Source organism: Eschrichtius robustus, chromosome 6 (genome assembly GCF_028021215.1).
Source record: "Eschrichtius robustus isolate mEscRob2 chromosome 6, mEscRob2.pri, whole genome shotgun sequence".
In the NCBI taxonomy this organism is placed as follows: domain Eukaryota; kingdom Metazoa; phylum Chordata; class Mammalia; order Artiodactyla; family Eschrichtiidae; genus Eschrichtius; species Eschrichtius robustus.
Genome location: NC_090829.1, coordinates 66741792 through 66761041, shown reverse-complemented (window position 1 = coordinate 66761041; position 19250 = coordinate 66741792).

The window sequence follows — 19250 nt, the reverse complement described above, 5'->3', positions numbered from 1 at the left end:
TTTCTCCCATTCTGAGGGTTGTCTTTTTGTCTTGTTTATGGTTTCTTTTGCTGTGCAAAAGCTTTGAAGTTTCATTAGGTCCCATTTGTTTATTTTTGTTTTTATTTCCATTTCTCTAGGAGGTGGGTCAAAAAGGATCTTGCTGTGATTTATGTCATAGAGTGTTCTGCTTATGTTTTCCTCTAAGAGTTTTATAGTGTCTGGCCTTACATTTAGGTCTTTAATCCATTTTGAGTTTATTTTTGTGTACACAGCATCATTTCTAATACTGCAAAATCAGAGACAATCCAAACTTCCAACAACATGGAACTGCTTACATATAAAGTGTTATATCCATTCAGTGGAACACAGCCCAACCATTAAAATTGATATTTAGATACATATTTAATTATATTGAAAGCTATTTACAACATTTTAAAATCAAAATGGGTTATACAGTATTATCTAATACAGAATGATTCTATTAACATACACAACTATAGGAAAAGATTCAGGTGGAGTGTGCTAAGACTTTTCTTTTTTTGAACTTTTGAATTTTATTTTATTTATTTTTTTATACAGCAGGTTCTTATTAGTCATCAATTTTATACACATCAGTGTATACATGTCAATCCCAATCTCCCAATTCATCATACCCCCACCCCCACCCCCCACCGCTTTCCCCCCTTGGTGTCCATACATTTGTTCTCTACATCTGTGTCTCTATTTCTACCCTGCAAACTGGTTCATCTGTACCATTTTTCTACGTTACACATATATGTGTTAATATATGATATTTCTTTTTCTCTTTCTGACTTACTTCACTCTGTATGACAGTGTCTAGATCCATCCACGTCTCTGCAAATGACCCAATTTCTTTCCTTTTTATGGCTGAGTAATATTCCATTGTACATATATACCACATCTTCTTTATCCATTCATCTGTCGATGGGCATTTAGGTTGCTTCCACGTCCTGGCTATTGTAAATAGTGCTGCAATGAACATTGGGGTGCATGTGTCTTTTTGAATTATGGTTTTCTCTGGGTATATGCCCAGTAGTGGGATTGCTGGATCATATGGTAATTCTATTTTTAGTTTTTTAAGGAACCTCCATATTGTTCTCCATAGTGGCTGTATCAATGTACATTCCCACCAACAGTGCAAGAGGGTTCCCTTTTCTCCACACCCTCTCCAGCATTTGTTGTTTGTAGATTTTCTGATGATGCCCATTCTAAGTGGTGTGAGGTGATACGTCATTGTAGTTTTGATTTGCATTTCTCTAATAATTAGTGATGTTGAGCAGCTTTTCATGTGCTTCTTGGCCATCTGTATGTCTTCTTTGGAGAAATGTCTATTTAGCTCTTCTGCCCTTTTTTGGATTGGGTTGTTTGTTTTTTTAATATTGAACTGCATGAGCTGTTTACATATTTTGGAGATTAATCCTTTGTCTGTTGATGCATTTGCAAATATTTTCTCCCATTTTGAGGGTTGTGTTTTTGTCTTGTTTATGGTTTCCTTTGCTGTGCAAAATCTTTTAAGTTTCATTAGGTCCCATTTGTTTATTTTTGTTTTTATTTCCATTTTTCTAGGAAGTGGATCAAAAAAGATCTTGCTGTGGTTTATGTCAGAGTGTTCTTCCTATGTTTTCCTCTAAGAGTTTTATAGTGTCCGGTCTTACATTTAGGTCTCTAATCCATTTTCTAAGACTTACTTTTAATTTTAGTTTTTAAATCAACATACTGTAATGTACAGTTTTATGAGTTTTAACTATGTATAAATTTGTCTAACCACCACAACAATCAGGACAGCCAGATCTATCACTTCAAAAAAAATCCTTGTGCTGCCCTTTTGCGTTAACTCCAAATCCCTGGCAACCACTAATGTGTTCTCTGTTGTTATAGCTTGGCTTCCAGAATGTCATAAAAATGGGATCATACAGTATATAATTTAAAAACTTACTTCTTTCACTCGGTGTAATGCCTTTGTGATATGGCACTAATAGTTCCTTTCTTTTTATTGTGAGTAGTATTCCATTGTATGGCTGTACCACAGCTGTTTACTCATTCATCTGTTGAAGAACACTGATTTTTTTCTTTTTTTTTTACTTTGAGGATACTATGAATAGAGCTATAAACATTTGTGTACAATTTTTACTTTCTAAAAACCTACCAAACTGTTTACAGATGGTTTTATGTTTATACTTTCTCACCAGCAATGTACGAGAATACCAGTTACTCTGCATTCTTGCCAGCACTTAGTATTGACAAGGTTTTTTCCTTTTTTTTTTTTTTCTATTTTAGTCATTCTAATAGGTGTGCAGTGTTCTCTCATCATGGTTTTCATTTTCATTTCATAATGGCTAATGAAGTGAACATCTCCTTATGTGTTTATTTGCCATCAGTAGGTCCTCTGATAAAGTGTCTATTCAAGTCTAGTGTCCATTTGAAAAATCAGATTGTGTGTTTTCTTTTGATTGAGTTTTGAGGGTTCCTTATATATTCTTGTTATAAGTCCTTTGTCAGATGTGTGATTTGCAACTACATTCTCCCAGCATTTACCTTGTCTTTTCATTCTCTTAATATTATCTTTCATAGAGACAAAGTTTTTAATTTTTATGAAGTCTGATCAGTTTATCATTTTTTTCTTTTATGTATTGTGTTTTTTGTGTCATAACTAAGACATTTTTGCCTAACTAAGACATTTATGACATTTTTGTGTCATAACTAAGACATTTTGCCTTAGGTCATGAAGATTTTCTCTTATTTCACTTTTAAAAGTCTTATAGTTTTAAATTTTATCTTTATATCTGAGATCCATTTTAAGTTAATTTTTTTCTAGAATGTGTGAGAGTTAGGTTGAAGTGGTTCATATACTTGCATATAGATCTTCAGTGGTCCCAGCATGACTTTTTGATAATAAATTAAATTGTTTTTGTGTCTGTGTAAAATATCAACTGACTATGCTTGTGTGAATCTATTTACGAACCCTGTATTCTGTTCCAATGATCTCTGTGTCTCTTCTTTTGCCAAAACCACACTGTCTGATTACTTTATCATAGATCTTGAAATTAGGTAGGGAGAATCCTCCAATCTTATTCTTCTTTTTCAATTTTGTTTTGGTTATTCTAGTTCCTTCACCTTTCTATATAAACTTTAGAATCAGCTCCTTTGTATCTACCAAAAAAAAAACCTTGCTAGGATTTTGATTGGAATTTGATTAATTCTATATATCAGTTCATAAAGAATTGATATCTTAACTATACTGAGTCTTCCAATCCATGCACATGGTATATATCTCCATTTGCACTAAGATTTTAACAAGGTTTTTGGTTAGATTATGGTCGTTTTCTTTTTGCTTATTTGCTTACTTTGATAGTGTCTTACTTTCAATATTTATTGTTATTTTTAATTCAAAAATTGAAAGGCCTTTCAGTAGGCAATGGACATGGCAGATCAGGAGAAGAGTAGAACTGGAGATTAGAGATGTCCATCATGGAGAGTTGGAAGCAGACCCATTTGCCAGTGGAGTGAGGGATTCCAGTATATAGATATGGCACCTGGAGAGTACGGTATGGGGTAGCTGTTGTTCAGAATCAGGGAGTACCAGGGAGAAGAGGAGTTTCCAGCAGAAAGTCAGCCAAGGATGAGACAATGTCACATGCTGGTTCAGGGTCTGGGCATTGTAAGAGGTTAGGAAGCAGGGTCTTAGCTACTGGGATTCAGGAGGGGGACATTCAGTCTCTCATTGTAGTAGAGATGGTTAGCACAGGTCTGGGATAGGAAGCAGGCATTCTGGATATTAAAACTGGAGTGCACACGGCGGGGGTATGGGAGAGGAACAAGGCAGTAATCCAGATATGGACTTGACATCACTGTGGAAGGATTGGCCAGATCACTAGATTCTGAGTCTCTTGGAGACCTAAACTAAGGCTCCTGAAATTCTACTTGACTAAGTCCTAAATTGGTCCTAAGAATGGTACAGTGTTAAGCCTGAAGGTGGAATTCAAGTAGCCTCAGTTGTGACAAGAGGAGGAATGTTGGGGTAGAAAGCCAGGTGGAGCATTGCTCACTTGTTCACTTATTCACTCAGTATTTGCTACATGAAAGGCATTCTTATTGTTATTGCTACAGTGGACAGCAATGCTGTCTACTTGTGGAATGAGCAGATAGTATGCCTACACACGCTTGAACACACCCACACATTCACACATGCATGTGCACATGCGCACATGCATGGGTGGTTGCACAGAAGGAATGGCAAGCATTGGCCAAATGCCAGCTGGGAAACCCACAGTGATACTGAGCCTTAGGCACTGGGAGCCCCATGGGTCGGTTCACAAGGTAGCTGCTAACATCAAAGAGCACTGGGAATGTCTCAGAACTGGGACAAAGGTGGCTGTAACCCTTAGGCCTTGTGACACCAGAGAATAAGTTGATGCATTTCCTTGGTATTGAAAAATATTCTAGGTGGCATTTGAACAGCTGAGCCTAAGGACACAATGAATTGGCCAAAAATAGGAAGGGGACCTATAAAAAATATATTAAATAGTTCTTGATTTAGGTAGCAACATGAATGGGGTAATTTTTTTTTTTCCCAACAGGAAAGGGGATTAGCAGCCTCTTTTCAGCATCTAAAAGCAAGAAGACAGCCAGTCTCTTGAACTTGAACTTGCTTATTATAAGCCCTTATCATAAACCATCGCTCTCTGTGTATCGATTTCTAGCCAGCGATTAACTAGATGTGACCTTAGAGCCTTGATAATAGCTGGGGGACTCACTCAACAGAGGGAAGCCTGCTAATTTTATGAACAAAGCAGGTATTTACAGACCCCTTCAGTCTCAGGCGAGTACTTTTCCATCCAGGTGGCATAAGAAGTCACAAACACAGAGCTCTGATGGGCCCCTGAACATGAGTTTGCGTTGACCATCGGGAAGGATGAGGCAGTCTAGGCCTGACTGGAAATGACTCAGTGCCAAAATTGTGAGACCAACCACCTGCTATGGAGGGTTGAAATTCAATGCCTACATCCCCATATAATAAGATTACTGATAATAATGTCATTCACTTTTGCATACATTATACTTTAGAATTTTTTTGCATCCTTTATCATAATATTTTTTTCTCTATGATTCCATTTATATAAATTTCAAAAATAACTCAAGTAAACTATATTGTTCAGAGATGCATGCTTAGGTGGTAAAACTATACAGCAAATTAAGGAAATGATCACAGTAATGTCAGGAGAGCAGTGACTCTGGGGGTAGAGAGCAGGTATGATTGGGAAGGGGCACACGCAAGTCTTCTGGGGTGTGGTGTGTTCTATGTCTTCACTTGGATGGAGTTTACACAGGGATTTACTTTGCAATAATTTGTTAAGCTGTACATTTATGACCTATGCACTTTGTGCATGAGTTTATGTCTTACTTTACACACAACAAACAAAAAGCTGAAAAAGAAAAGAAAATCAGTTTCTTTCCTTTGCGTCATTCCAGCCATGATTGGTTCTTAGTTATTGAGATTCTAGGCTAGAGATGGCTAAAGCAAATGCAATATTTAACATGAGACTACCTTGGTGGTATTTTGGATATATTGATCTTTCATATCCCTTAATTAAAAAATATCAATCTCTCTATATAGTCCCAGTCTGAGAGTCCCATGCAAGGAGTACAGACTTGTTCAAAGTCACCAGCTAATGTCAGAGTTAGAACTCAATCCCAGGAGTTCTGACTCTACATCCAATGCTCTTGGGTGATGATACTCATATTTTTTTCCCAGCTTTAAAAATTCCACAAATATCTTTATTTCAAATTGAATTGAGTTGGGTATCTTGGCAAATGGTGGAATTGTCTTTTGGTTTTCAAACTTGCTTTAAAAGATAGAGAATGTTAGGCTCTATACTAGTTAGAGATGCCAAAGAAAGGTTCACTTAGTATTGAGAGTTAATCCAGTAGGAAAGATATGCCTGATTTCCTAGTCACCACAGCATCTTAAAAAATTAAAATCTTTTACATGTAAGATTCAACTCATTATAACATTTTTGTACATCAAATGTATTATGTGTTCATTATAAGCATTTAGAAAAATTCAGGAGAGATAAAGAAGGAAATAAAAACCACCCACAATCCCAACCTTCTGAGATAAGCATTGTTAAATTTTGATGTTTTTAATGTGTTTGATTAAAAAGTGTTAGCAAAATCGATATCCTAAAAATACTGTTTTGAAACTATTTTTTATCTTAACAGTATATTATGAACATTTTTTCTTATTAATAATCCCTCTATAACACATTTTTAAGGCCTGCACATTGTACAAACGGATGTATCATGTTTTTCAAAAAACCAATTTCCCTTTGTTGACTAGTTGTTTTTTTTCCAATTACTTCTATTGTAAATAACATCACAATAAGCATCTTTGTAAATGAATCTTTGCATATACCCATTATTATTTCCTTCGAGTAAATTCCTAGAAGTGAAAACATTGGGTCTGGGTCAAAGGGTATACACACTTTAAAGGCTTCTGATATATTTGCCAAATTACCTTTCAGAACGATTGTCTCAATTTATGCTCCCACAAGGAGTATATAAAAGTGTTTCCCCCAGCCAAGCCAATACTAGATATTCTAATCTGAAATGTAAAAAAAAAATTGTTTACTAATAAGGTTCCATTTTCTCCTGTGGTTTTTTAGCCCTCATGTTGATTTAGTCCTTTAGTCCTTCAAGAAAAAATGTGTATTATCTCTCTTATAGGAGTCTTGATGATCAAACATGAATTACAGGACTGAGATATCTCACCTGTCTATGCATGTTTAAAATTTTCCACTTAAAACATGAAGGGAATCCATTATTAATAAAAAGGAGAGTGGAGTTTTGTCTGTGTTAACACTACAGTTCTCAATTGAATCACTTATTTACATACCTAATGCCCCATTAGGCGTTCTAAGCACACTTACATATTGTTAAAATACCTAATGATCATTCTGAGAAATGGGAAGTCAAACAAGCCCAGTGTATCAATTTGCCAGATTCAACAAACTCCTTGGCGGTGTGCTTACAAGACCCTATGAGGGACAGCAGTCAGGAATAGGCTAGACAGCATATTAGCTTATGAAAAGAGCTGTCGATGCAATCATAATCTACTTGCCTGCATTTCACCGACATTTTTTTCTGAGCTTATGGTGATAGAAAACTATTTCCCACATTCCTACTTAGGCACTCAGCAGAACGATAGGCAGGTTAAATCCCCATAAAACAAATCTTGCTATGATGTGAATCTTTCTGTAACTGAAAGAATGTTAGGCCCCAGGTGGAATTCCATGTATTTGAAATATTTTTTGATATCATAAAATCCTAACACAACAAAATAATTGGGACAGTACTTTGGTTTACATTCTGTTGGGATTTGACTTATTAGTGATAGCTTGATTAACAAGGCTTCTGGAAAGAAATCTGCTTTGATTAAAACATCAGCCTGGGGGACAGAAGTTTGGGAGAAGGATGGACTTGTTCTTTGTTATTCCAGAGCTCTAGAGGGTAGAACTAAGGCCAATAGGTGGAAACAGAGAGTCTGATTATAGATTTCTTAAGGAATATATTTCTAACAACCAGAACTGTTCCAAGAGTGGCTGCCTTGTGCGGTAGGAAATGCCCCTTTTCCTGTAAGGGTCCAAGCTCCTGTTGGAGGAGTAGGCAGAATGCTGAAAAGGAGTTTCCTTTATTGTGGGACCCAGGGTCTGTGTTTTTGGAGGGGATCACATGGACATTGCTGGGATGGGTTGCTCTACCGCTGGCTGTTTACTAGGCAACAAGAAATGTGAGAAATTTCAAGTTCATATTTTTCAAAAGGCTTATTCTTTTTTGAATAATATGCTAGTCAAATACTGATTGCAAAGGTGAGGGCCAACATCAGCTGAGTTAGGCCAAAGTGACAGGTTAGATTACTTTCCCCAAATCTCAAAAACATCTATTTCTTTCTCACAGAAGCTTCGTTGAAGGCTGGAGGGTCCTCCAAGGCAGCTCTCTTTCAATCAGTGACTTAAGGATTTAATCTAGTTTAATTTTGCCTCACACCTCTCTTAACATATGACTTCTAGGGTCTCCATGGCAAGGGAAGAGAAAGCATGGAAGACTTACATACATTTTTCTATTCTTTTACTTATGTCACTTCTACTTATTGTCCATTGGTCAGAACTAGTCACATGGTCCATTGTAGTTGCAAAGGAGAGTGGGAAATACAGTCTTCCTGTGTCCCTAGGAAGAGATAAGTGAAGTAGGTCTTGTGAACCTATAGCACTAGTTTTTGCTCCTGAGTTTTCTTTACTTTTATATTCTACCTTAAAGAAAAATAATGTGAACTTTATCCCATCATAGAACAAGTTGTAGCATGACTTACGCTTTACCGCAGTTGCAGAAAGTTTGTCTGGTCTGAGAAGCTGGGGATAGGTTTTCTCCATGTGCATCCTTGCCCTCTTTCCTGGTGCTTTACTTACTTGGAGTAGGGTTATCAAGAGCCTCTATATAGTTCTAATATATAGTTCTAATATTTTTCTGACTTTCAGCTCTGGATTCGGTAGTCCTGGGCCTTCTGAACAATCGCTGTTGAGGAAGAGGAGTGTATGAGTTTGCTAGGGTCATCAAAACAAAGTACCACAAACTGGGTAGCTTAAACAACAGTAATTTGTTGTCTCATAGTTCTGGAGGCTAGAAGTCTGAGATCAAGATGTTCTTTCTGAGAGCTATGAGGGAGAATCTGTTCCATGCCTCTCTCCTAGCCTCTGGTGATTTGCTGGCAGTCCTTGGTGTTCCTTGGCTTGAAGAAGTATCTTCTTGATTTCTGCCTCCATCATCACCTGGCGTTCTGCCTGTGTGTGTGTCTCTCAGTATCCAAATTTCTCCTTTTTATAGGGACAACAGTCATTTTGGATTAGGGACCACCCTAATGATCTCATTTTCACTTGGTGACCTCTATAAAGACCTTGTCTCCAAATAAGGTCACATTCTGAAGAAAGAGACCTGAGTCTCTGTGCTTTAACCTATAAGAAGAGGAGGATGGATGGGTGAACTTTGAACTTCTAGCCTGATCTGAGCCTCCGATACACAGTTAGTGACACTATAAGATATAATGACATCATGATAGAAGAATTCATGACCAGAAGGGTCTATGTGGCTTTCTGAGTCCCTAATTTCCTATTACAACATGGCTTAGGTGCAGGGAAAAGAGGTCACAAATTGTGGCTTATGTTTTTAGGGTCTCACCTTGGCAGGCAGGCTTGAATGCAATCTCTCTCTCTCTCTCATATACAAACAGTTATATGCACACAGCTTTATTTTTGAATAGAAAAAGGAGATTTTTTAATAGTAGAGTTTTTTTTTTAAATTCCTCCCTTCTTTTTTTCCTGGAAAAAGATGAAATCATCTATTTATTCTGGACCAATTACAAGCACTAGAAAGCACAAGAGGAAGAGAAAGCTTGATCACAAATAAATATACAATGGGGGAGGGGGTATGGAGGAAACTGTTATTGATTGGCCTTGTAAAATCTGCTGCTGAATTGATAGCAATTTCTGGAAACGCCAGACATTTATTTTGTGCGGCTTGAACAGCGGAGATAATAATAAACGTACTTATGAAGTGGGTCTCTTGACACTATTTCCTTGAGCCCCTTATAAGAGCACACATACATAATGGGTGTGATAGGTCTACAGCCATAGTGAATAGACTTCAGATTTAAACCCCAGGCTGAGTTGCCCACCCCAGCCTCTCCACTGTGTTGGACATAGCATTTGAATAAGTCTCTATTAAAGAAACACAAACAATTCTTGCATGAAGAGGTGGGAGAGGTGTCCTCATCAGCTGTGGAAAGGCAAGCCTGGGCTTATTCTGATGCTCAGGGAAGAAAATCAGATGCTGAAACTGCTGGACCCTGCCCTGCCCTTCTGAATTTCTGGACCTACTCTGTTCATTGTTTCTTTCTAACAATGGGCAGCATACCTTATCAGGATGCTCCCTCACCCCTACCCATTATCCTCACCTAGTCCCTTCTCCCACTCCTTGTGCAAGGGCATTTGATAATCTTGCCAGGGCCAGTAGGCCTAAGAAAAGACTCAGGGGTGTAACCGAATAGAGAAGTTGCTCGGTGTGCTTCAGCATAGTAAAAATAATTACTGTTTATCGAGTACCTATAAGGTGCTATGTACTATTAAACTCATGACCTCATTTATTTCTCACAACAACATTTTGAATTATTATTCTTTAAACAGTTTTTTGGAAGAAAGTGAAGCTCATCAAGGTTAAATAAGTTACCCAAGATCATGAAGTTTTTACAAAACTGAGCTAGATTTGAACACAGATCTAATTCTAGATTATTTCCATTCTGCTTTTGCCCGCTGGTGTGTAACAGGGACTGTGGGAGGTGAAGTTATAACATGAAGAGGGCCTTGAATGCCTGGTGAAGGAACGTCAACATTATTCCTGTGCAATAGGGAATGTATGAAGGTTTCTTTGAAAATATAAATGGTATAATCAGACAAGTTATAGAGAGATCTTTCTGGTGCTTGTGTTTAGGACGAACTGATGCAGGTAAACACACACGGTGGGAGACCATATAAAGGATACAGTAGCAGATATGGTGGGAGGCAAAGAGGTTCAGACTAGGAGAGGGACAATGGAATCACCAAGAAGTGGCTCTTGACAGTAACAGGAGTGGCCAATGTTTCCCCTTTTCCTTACTTTGTCTCTGCCTCCCTGCCCAGCTACCTCACCTTCTCCTATTTTGGGATGGCGGGAGGATTCCCTGGAGAATATTCATTCCCAGCCTGGGCCTCTTGATGCAAAGTCAATGTCAAAGATGTTGTTGGATACGGATGCCTGCTGAGCTAGGAATAGATGGAGATCACTTTTCCATCCTGCTTCCTTAATACATCTCCATTTAGTATGGTGCTGCTAAGGAGAATTTGAACTACTAATCTGGATGGTGGGAGACGATGTTCTTCTATAAACTGGTAGATTTCCAAATCCCTGGTTGTGTCCTGTCTCTTCACAATGAACCCATATTTTTGTGAGATAGTCTTTAGGCTCTGAAAACCAGTCTTTCCCTTGAGATCGGGATTGGTGGCGATAGTGATGCTTTCCCTCCAATTACTCAAGGAACCAGCTCTTTTCAGATGCTAAATCAATCCCAGTTTCAAGAGCAGGTCCTGAAAAATAGCTCCCTAAATATCTGAAGAAGGGAAGTCAGAAAGACTTCTTGGATGAACTGTCATGTGAGGACCCATGTGAGTTAATTCTTTAGATGCCTTTTGTGCATGTATTTTGTGCCATACCCTGTGTCGGGGCCTATGGAGGAAGCCAAGAAGAATCATACAGGGTTTCATCCTTCACAGTATAGTAAGGGGACATAAGTTCATGTTCATAAATAACTTCTATACAGTTTCACACCACAGAACTGCCACAGATAGTATAGGTCGTAAGAGTTCCAAGGGAAATAGGAAAGATAGGTTGCAGGTTTTGAGTGGTCCTAGAATGAGAAGAAAAATTATTTTGAAGTTGTGGGGTATTCCAGGTGTAAAGAATGACAATAGCCAGGTGAGGCAGTGAGAAAGCACAGAGTGTGCAAGGAATCCCAGAGAAGAATCCAAATTACTGCGATCCCAATTCACTGAGATTCATGTGGCCTATGGAAGGGAAGAGTATGAGATTGAAGAGATGGGTTAGCGTCAGATAGAGAAGAGTTTAAACACCAGGCAGATGCACTAGCTCTACATACAAAAATTTGACAACTTGGATGAAACAAACCAGTTCCTCTACAACTACTACAGTTTACCCAATACAATATAGACAATTTGAATAGCCCTATAATTATACAGAAATTGTACTCATAATTTAAAAAACTTTCGATAACAAAATCTCCAGTTCCAGATGGTTTCACTGAAGAATTCTTTCCAACATTTAAAGAAGAGTTAACAGCAATTTTACACATCTGCTAGAAAATAGAAGAGGAGAAAACAGTCTACAATTCATTTTATAAAGATAGTATCATCCTGATACTAAAATGACAAACACAGTACAAATAAAGAAAACTACAGACTAACAGCCCCTATGAATATAGAAGTAAAATCTTAAAAGAAAAGGAAAAAACCCAGAATGGAACAAAATAGAAAAAAATATAAATTAGAATTTATCAATTATGAAAAGAATTAGGCACCATGACCAAGTAGGGTCCAGAGATGCAAGCCTGGTTCAGTATTGAATAATCAGTTAATATTAATCCACCATATTAATTATCTAAAGAAGAAAAACCAAATGATCATATCAGTCAATGCAGAAAAAGCATTTGGCAGTCAGTAAGATTAAAAGACAAGCAACCAGCTGGGAAGAAAATATTTGCAAATCATATATCTGTTAAAGAACTGATATCTAGAATATATAGAGATATCTCAAAATTCAACAGTTAAAAAACAAACAACCTAAATTGAAATCAACAAAAGATATGAAGAGACATTTTACCAAAGATGACAAGTGAACACATAGAGTAATAATTCAACATCATTAGAGATCAAGGAAATGCAAATTAAAAACACATGAGATACCACTATACACCTATCAAGAGTGGCTGAAATAACAAAAAATAGCAACAACACGAAGTGCTAGCAAGTATGCAGAGAAACTGGTTTCATGGGAATGTAAAATGATCTCATCTCTCTGGAAAATGGTTGGGCAGTGTCTTCAAAAAAGAAGTAAACATGCACCATCGTGCAACCCAGCATTTATCTCAGAGAGAAGATTTATGCTCACACAAAATCCTGTACATGAGTGTTTATAGCAAAAGTTCACAACTGCTGTAAATTGGAAACAAATGTCTTTCAATGGGAGAATAAACTGTGGCACATTCATACATGAGATACTACTCAATAATGAAAAGGAATTAACTCGATGCACACAACCTGGATGAATCGCCTGATAGAAATTATCCTGATAGGAAAAAGCGCATTCCAAAAGGTTACATATGGTGTGATTCCATTCCTAATTGACAAGATTTTAGAAATGGAGAATAGAATGGTGGTTTCCAGGGATTAAGGGGTGGGCAGGTGGGAGTGAGAGGGAATTGGGTTTGTGTATAAATGGGCAACACGAGAGATCTTTGCGGTGACGGAACTATTCTCCATCTTGACTTATTAACATCAATATATTGATTGTGACACTGTACTATAGTTTTGCAAGATGTTAACACTGAGGGTAAAGGGCACACAGGCTCTCTCTGTATTATTTCTTATAACTACATATGAATCTATAAGTACCTAAGCATAAAAAGTTTAATTAAAAAAATAGTTCAGACGAGACCCAAACTAGGATGCTGATAGTGGTGGGGAGAGGGGATGAACTGGGGTTGTTCACATGACTCTGGTTGTTCAGCCTCTCTCTTGCCTTCTCACTTACTTGGTAAAGAACCGTGAGGGACTTCTCCACCTAGTGTCCATTGTTGCCTTGGAGTATTGTCCTGTTCAAATTTTCTTCAATGACTTCTGGAGGCAAATCAAAGAGACATTCATAAGAGCCTTTGAGGGACCAAACTGGCCTCACATTTGTCCCAGTATCCAAGGTTGGAGAAGTCACATAAAGAAATTTTCTAAAACTCTCCAAGCCAGTAAAGAGGTGGGGGTGGAGGCAGTATGGGCATGAGCTGAATATGAGCTTGCCTGGTAAGCCCATTGGATTAATAAAGAAAAACAGCAAAAAGTGAGAGAATGCTGGCTTCTGGAGCAGTTGGGAGGTCCTCCTCTCCCCTTTCCTTCACACCCATGTCTGCTCCCACACAGGCACTCCACCCTCAAGGATGAGTCAGGGTCAAAAGCAAGGGTGTTCAAATGTAAAATAGATAGCTAGTGGGAAGCAGCCGCATAGCACAGGGAGATCAGCTCGGTGCTTTGTGACCACCTAGGGGGGTGGGATAGGGAGGGTGGGAGGGAGATGCAAGAGGGAGGAGATATGGGAATGTATGTATGTGTATAGCTGATTCACTTTGTTATAAAGCAGAAACTAACACACCATTGTAAAGCAATTATACTCCAATAAAGATGTTAAAAAAAAAAAAAAAAAGCAAGGGTGTTATGGACTCCTGATTTAGGGAGGGAGCTTTGGCAGGGCTGAACTGATAGCTTTGATGTTCTATCCCTGTTGCTTGCAGGGGGCGGCTCTACTTGGAGGGTGACTGCCCTGGGAAGGCCTGAGGCAAGAAGGCTCAGGGGGAGTTGTACTGCTCTCAGCCTGCACAGCCTGAGCACAAGGAGGTCTGATGAGTCCCAGCGGCCCAGATCAACGGGAACTAACGGGGGTCTGGGGGCCGGGCCCAGGCTTGTGGTAATACATCGCTCCTCTGCCGGACTTTGCTGCTGCACGGCTCCCTCAGGAAGAGGTCACGGGAGTTTTTTGCAGCCTGGATCAAGATTCCAGATCTGAGAGAAAGAGAGAGGGAGAGAGACATGGGGTGGGGGGAGGGAGGCAAAACAAGTGAACAGAATATGGTCTTTTTTTCCCTTTCTCTTTCTTTCCTCGTGCTTCCCTTTCACTTTTTCTTTCCCTCTCTTCCTTACCTAACTTTAATCCTCTTTACATGCTTTTGTTGTTGTTCTTATTGTTATATTCTGCATTTTACTTCTTTGTCTCGTTTTATTTTAGTTTTGTCTTCTTTGTGTGGTTGGTTTGGTTTCGGCGTTGAGTAAATGATAGCAGATTCTCCAAGTCAATGGCAAGTCTTTCTCACGGCCTCCATGATGTATCCCCAAACTCCCCTCTCTCCTGCTTCCCCCTTGTCCGTCCAATCCAGGCACACCTGACTCCTCACTGTTCCTTGCACGTGCCAGGAAGGTACCGCTTCAGAGTGTCGGCACTTGCTGGTTTTTTTTTTTTTTTTTGCTGACACCCCTCCCTCCCAACTCCATATATCCCCATGGCTTATTTGTTCACCTCCTCAGGTCTTGACTTAAACACAACATTTCAAGGAGATGGTCACCGAACAGTCTGTGTAAAATTGTATCACACCCCTCAACACTTCTTACCTTCTACATTTTTATTCTTCAAAGCATGTATAACTCTCTTACGTACTCTGCATTTTACTTCTATCTCAGTCACTGTCACAGTACCTCAACTAGAATGGAAGCTTTAGGAAGGCAGGGCTTTTGCCTGTTTCGTTCACTATTGAATGTGCCTAGAACAGAGTGTGGTATAGAGTAGGCAGCCCATAAATATTTGACCAATGAAAGATGGGAATAAGGGAGAGAATAAAATTCTTTCTGGTGCTAGGAAGACATGTGTATATAATACGTAATTTAAATGAAATATATCATTAATTAATTTAATAGTTTAAAATATATTTAAAATAAATCTAGCTTAAGTATGTATGTATTGATAGATTGATTAAAAGTCTGTGACCTTGAAAAGAACCTTGGACTGGAGTTTGAAGAGTTGGTGTCAGTTCTGGTGTCTTTAAAACAGATCCGATGGGGCAGAAGCATTTCATCTCCCCGCCTCGGTGTCTGCCCTTGTGAAATAGGTATAATGTTCCCTTTGTACCTTACAGGATTATCATGAGAATCAAATAAAATATTGGGCAGGGGTGTGTAAAAACTAAAAGGCAAATCACACATACACTCAAACCTCTGCAGGGATAAAACACTGTTATATTAATGTTTAGTTATCACATAATGAAAGAATTCAGAATGTGATCTTCCTTATCCTAACGGTGATAGAAACACATAATATAAGAGAGCTGGGTATTCTGTAGGGCTTAATCTCCACGTGATACCGTGAGGCTGTCTGAGGAACTTATCTTATGAAACCTGAGTGTTATTTGGGAGCTTATCAGGAATGTTTCATGAGAGGAAAGGAGAACAGAGCTCAACCGTGTCATGGAATATTCCTTCCTTTCTTCCATTGCCCCAAGCCCTGTGCTGTTGCATTTCTTGCTGTGTATTATTGACAGAGGAAATGCTGATTCATGGGTCTGAGTTACAGGAAACCTTGTTTCCTGGTGAAGAAACAAGCCTTGTGGTCCTGCCAGCATCCTCCTCTGCCAGTTTCTGCCACAGACACTTCTCCCAGGCTGGCACCAGACAGACTGACAAGGGGTAGAGCTAACTTGAGCTTAACCAGTGAAGTTACCTCCCTTGCAACAGAGTTTAGCACCATGCCTCTCTAGACCCTTCGGCTCTGACCCCACGATACTTTTCCAGCTCAGCTCCCTCCTCTTCCTTCTCATATCCTGAGCTGTGGCCACACATGACTACTCCCAGTCCTTTGTGAACACCCTGTATTTTCCAGTCTCATTGCTTTGGCTCATGATGTGCCCTGCCTGGAATGGTCCCTGACCCAGTGTCGGCTCATTGAAATCCTACCCATGCTTCCATCCTGCTCAGCAGCTACCTGCTATGTGAAGCCTGCTAACTTTCCTTCTCTTTGTTTTTATTCTTTTTAGTAAGGGTATTTTCCAATATGCACATAAGTGGACAGAGCTGTACGGTGAAGTTCTATGTACCCATCTCCCAGCATCAACAATGACATGATTTCTTTTAAATAGCACTTGATCCTTCCTTCTTTGAGCTCTTCTAGTAGCTCTTATGTTCTGTACTTAACCCATATTTGCTGAATTGAATAAGAAGGTGAAACGGTGGATTTAGAATACTCTGTTTACCCACCTGCCACAATGGGGAAACTGAGGCCCAGAGAAGTGAGGTGAGTCACCCAATGTCATAAGACAGGGAGCATCAAGCTGAGACCAGAGTCTTCTGAAGGACCCCATGGTCTAATTGGAAGACGTGAATAATACACTTGTAACAAGTACATGCTACTGGATCTCAAGCACTACAGGAGTTCAGGTTAAGTGATTAGTACGTGTGTGTTGAGTGAATAAATTAATCTTCTATCCAATTGATTTTTTTTTAATAAATTTATTTTATTTATTTATTTTTGGCTGCATTGGTTCTTTGTTGCCGCGTGCGGGCTTTTCTCTAGTTGTGGCGAGTGGGGGCTACTTTTCGTTGTGGTGCGCGGACTTCTCATTGCGGTGGCCTCTCTTGTTGCGGAGTACGGGCTCTAGGCGCGCGGGCTTCAGTAGTTGCAGCACACAGCCTCAGTAGTTGTGGCATGTGGGCCCTGTAGTTGCGGGGGGACCTAGAGCACGTGGGCTTCAGTAGTTGTGGCACGTGGGCTCTAGAGCGCAGGCTCAGTAGTTGTGGCGCATGGGCTTAGTTGCTCCACGGCATGTGGGATCTTCCCAGACCAGGGATCGAACCTGTGTTCCCTGCATTGGCAGGCGGGTTCTTAACCACTGTGTCACCAGGGAAGCCTTATACAATTGATTAATAAGATGACCTCTTAAGCTTTGCACGGAGCAGCCCCCTGGCCCTCTCCATGCTATAATCTGATGTCAACATGCTGAAGGCCTTGGAGATATCTGACTTATATGGAAAGAAAAGCCATCTAATTCTAAAGAGCACTAAGATTTTGTGAAAAGTTTAAATTGATAAATATTCTAAAACAAATTCTGTGTTATTACTACACGGATTAGAGAGCAGGTATTCTGTGTCTGAAGAAAGTAACTGATTCTGAGCTAACTTGGACTAGAAAGTAGGGAGAGAAATTAAGGGAGTCTTAAGTTTTGTGGTCTGGAGTACTTGTGCCTTTGGTCATTTGGGAGGAAGATAGGAAGAGAAAGCGTGGAAAGATAAAGCAAGAACTAAAAAGCCAGTAGGGGAATAATGGCAATTTTTCATCTTGATCCCGATTGGGCTCGAACCTGGATTTTGGAAGGACAGCAAGTGGTCATCTGGATGTCCTGTCTGAGATATCCTGACTTTACTGTGTCAAAATGGAAGGAAGGTCATCAGCCAAGAAGCTGTTGCCATTGGGGTGGAAAACAGAAAGTGCGTGTGGATTTTCCTCATAAAATGGAGTTAAAAAACAATATGAGATCCTTTCCTTGATAAAGATCTTTCGAATCAGATTCTTTCTAAAGCTCACGTATAATTAGGGCACAATCCCTGCCTTTCCTTGGTAAGGCAAAATGGGCGTGTGCTGTGGGGAGCTGTAGGGGGCTCTGACCAGGCATCTACCAGGCCATCCGTCTGCACTATCGCACTGGCCCATGAAAACGGTGGCAGTCACGCCATAACCTAGGTCCCAGGGATGCTGAGACTCACCCGAGTAACAGACACAAAGTGATTTGTAGGCTGTGAAGTGCCTCACCAAGGTCATGACATCTGCCATTACTAGAAGCACAGGAGTAGTAATCTGATGGCCTTGGAGATGTCTCCCGGAGGCAAGAGGGCAGGATAAGGAGACGAAGAAGAGTTATTAGAATCGTGAGCTCATGTTTCACACTTCAGTGTGGGCCAGAGACTGGGTGAGGAGAACGTAGGAGAGAATTATGAAATTGTGGCCCTTCCCTATGTTTGTCTCTCTCTGTCGGTGTCCCTGTGAAGTTTATCATTAAAAGTGTCGGAAAGAATACGTGGCTGTGTGCCTATTTTAGAGGCAGCAAGTCGAGGGGAGGGTACTCAGGAGGAAGTGGGGTCCTGAGTGATGCTCTGAGTTCTCTAGGTGGTCTGGAATCGTGAAGAGAGGAAAATGGGTAGAATTTATGGATCCCGTAGGGAGGAAAGAGGATTTTAGGTTTAATGGGCAGATGGGTTGGGTGTGTTCTCATTTGGGCCGTGGGAATCCATTTAAGTACAAGCAGGAAAAAAATAACTGCTCAAAGGAGACCTGCAATAGTCACCAAAGATAGATAGGATTCCACTACAGCAGGTGATGGTTTGCCCTCTAAAATCCAGGAGAACACACTTCCCTCACAAAGAAAAATATCCCTCCTTCCACCCCACAACACACATGCTCACCTGCCTGTTTTATTTGCTTAATGATTCTTTCTTCAAGGGGATATAAAGGTTAAGTGTGCCCGGCACTAAGTAACCATTACAAACTCCAGATGTGGCCCTCGGTACAGCCGATCTGAATCGAACACCACCAAGGGGCAGGGCACTTTCTCGGGCCTCTGGGGTACACAGACTGGAACAAGATCTGAGCCCTCAAAATGCTAAGGCCTTAGCAAACTCATGTGGTTTAGAGCCTTCACAGAGAAGAAGGAAAGGCAGGGCTTTCTTTGGACCCCTGTGAAAAATTCATCTTCTTCCACACTCTCTTTGGTAAGAGACATCAGTGTTTCCAAGCCAGACGCATTCATGGGGTAGTGTGAAGGGCACGGTCCTGGAGGGCCTGGAAGATTT